Source organism: Cupressus sempervirens, chromosome 9 (genome assembly GCF_028749045.1).
Source record: "Cupressus sempervirens isolate cs-2001-9-10 chromosome 9, ASM2874904v1, whole genome shotgun sequence".
Lineage (NCBI taxonomy): Eukaryota > Viridiplantae > Streptophyta > Pinopsida > Cupressales > Cupressaceae > Cupressus > Cupressus sempervirens.
The window spans coordinates 299,044,704-299,047,617 of NC_143126.1; positions in this window are offsets into that span (position 1 = coordinate 299,044,704).

Below are 2,914 nucleotides of genomic sequence, written 5' to 3' on the forward strand. Positions count from 1 at the left end.
AGAGTATGTATATAAGATGATGGCCACATTTAAGAACACTCCTATTCAGCTTTCCAACTCTTTACCCAAAAGTTTATATGATAGAATTAAGCAGAGGTGGCAATATAGTTTAACTACTGAAATAAATGTAAGGGAGACTACTATAGCTAGAGTAATGCTAGATTTAGATAATTTGTCAATGAATAAGTCCATAAACAAATATAAGGGGATATTTTCTCCAAAATATAGATCCTTTAATATTTTATAAAATAATATTAAGGAGGTTGTCAAACAGATCACCTAGATATGGAAATTTATCTATGGGTTGACAACAAAAAGGCAAGTAAACAAGTACCTAAGGAGGTAGGTGAAGAAAAAATGATCAAGAGGTAGTAGAGACTACTAAGGATGGACATGAGGGAGGCACAAAGAAGAAAGTAGATGAAGAGGCTATACTTGAATAAGAGTAGCAGCAAGATCATAATGTACCTAAGGTACATATGCCAATTGCTAGTCCCCCTCATGTGGACCAAGCAGGTCAACAGGACACAATAAAGATAAATGGTGTTTCTAATAACATAGTGTAGAACATCAATCCTTTGATAGAGGATGACTTGAAAAGGATATTACAAGATTCTACTTTAGGTGCAAAATTATGCACTAATCCTATATTAGTAAGCACGACTAAGATTGACAAAGCATGGACAACGAAAAAGAAAATGAACACATCAAGTGTGCCCCTTACATCTATAGAGACAAAAGGTACAAAAGGACTATAGGGTGTCACCACTGACACACATGTTTCAATGCCCATTGTGGTATATCAAGTGAAGGACATTGTGACATCAAATGTCAGCATGTTAGTACCAAATGCTTCAATACAAGCAATTTTGATAACTGAGTAGGATGGGACACAAGTCCATATAGGTCAAGAAGTCATTCTTGTACCTATCTCATAGACACAAGGTGAAATTTTGATAGGAATAAAGGAAGTCGATAGGACTTAAGAGTCAGTTTTGACTATGAAACTAGAGGAATAGATAGCAATTTAAACATTGGTTTCCCTACCAATCTATACATCTCCTATTCCTAGTCAAACTCTTCATAGGACGAGTGTAGAAGCTACACCATTACAATCATCAAGGCCTGGTCCTAATACATCTAAGGTTGGAGATGGCACATCTTATGGAGATGTTAACTTAGATGAGGTGATTGAACTTCTAAAGTTTGATCTTACAAAAATCAACATAGAAGAAATAAGCATATTGTAGGAAGGTTTAGCAAGAAAGAAGCACCAAGAGTTACTCAAAAAGGAGCATAAGCAAAGACAAGTTCTACATGACACCAAAGACATATTTCTTGATACATCCATCCTCCTAGCACCTAATGAGGAAAAACCTATTATTGAGGAACTAGTGGATATAGTTTACAAGATCAGTGATGCAAACCTAGATACAAATTCTAAACTTATAGAATGGTCTGAGAAAAAGTTTCAAACCAAGGTTGATGAAAATATATCTAGTGTCATTGCACTAAGATAGGTTGATTTAGAAACCAAGATGGAAGATGTAGAAAAGGTGTTAGAGAATATATTTTCTCTATACACAAATCTTTATGATTTAAATTTATTCACACAAGAAGCACAAAAGTCTATTGACTAGTTATATGGAGATCTAAAGACTACAGGTAATATCTTACAACTATCTCCAGGTCAAGACTAGACTCATTTTCAAAGATTGTTATCTACTCAAGATCAACTAGCTACATTAAATGCACAAGATGCAAACATTCAAGCTACCTTAATAAATATTCAAGCCATGTTGACCCCACACATAAAGGTGTTGCACAAGGAACTAGCCTTCACTAAAACATTGATGAATAAAGATTCTCATCTTTCCACTCATGATGGCCTAGTAGACCTTGCGACCAAGCTAGATGTTCAATTTCAATCTCTAGAGGTAGTGTGCAACAATTGGGATGCAATACTGAAGATTATACTAGAGGTCCATAAAACATTTTTAGACAAACACACTATTCATTTACCAACCATGACATAAGTCTCAAAAAGGGGGAATATTGAAGAAAAAGGGGAATTGAGACAAAAAGGAGAGAATACACAAAGGGGAGTAAATGCCCAAATAGAGGTAGATAGTAGCTCATTAGATTACTCAATAGGAGTATCAGTTTGGAAACAACAAAGAACAATCAACTTTGAAGGAGTTATAAAGTTTTGAGGTATGACTGGTAAGTCATCCATTTTACAAAATTTTGAAATTTAGAAATTTTGTAGGTGAGCTGAGTAAAGAATATAGATTTTCTGAGTTATGCTCATAAGTCAAGGTTATATATGCATGACAAAGTATTTTTTCCACTCATGTCAAATGGGGGGGATTTTTAATCTCATTTTGATTTTCACATATAAGTGACAATACACTTAGGTAATTTTGAGGTATGACTGATAAGTCATCCATTTTGCAAAATTTTGAAATTTTGAAATTTTGTAGGTGAGCTAAGTAAAGAATATAGATTATCTAAGTTATGCTCATAAGTCAAGGTTATATATGCATGTAAAAGTATTTTTCCACTCATGTCAAAGGGGGAGATTTTTAATCTCATTTTGATTTTCACATATGAGTGACAATACACTTAGGTCATTACTTAACAGTACTTACTGCATGTCGTGCAAGTAGTGTATGTCAAGCATAAGATTTTAGTTAATACATGTCGAGAAAAATAAGTAGTATGTGCCAAGTAGACAATTAGTGTCAAGTCACTCAAGTGTCAAGTAAGCTAATACATGTCGAGTGATTTAGATACCAAGAGAATAATGGATGCCAAGTCATTCAGAGGACGATTTATAGCATCAAAGATGTAATGGATGTTGAGCATTAGAGGCTTCAAGTGCCAAGTAAATAGTTTTGGACATAGCTTTTTG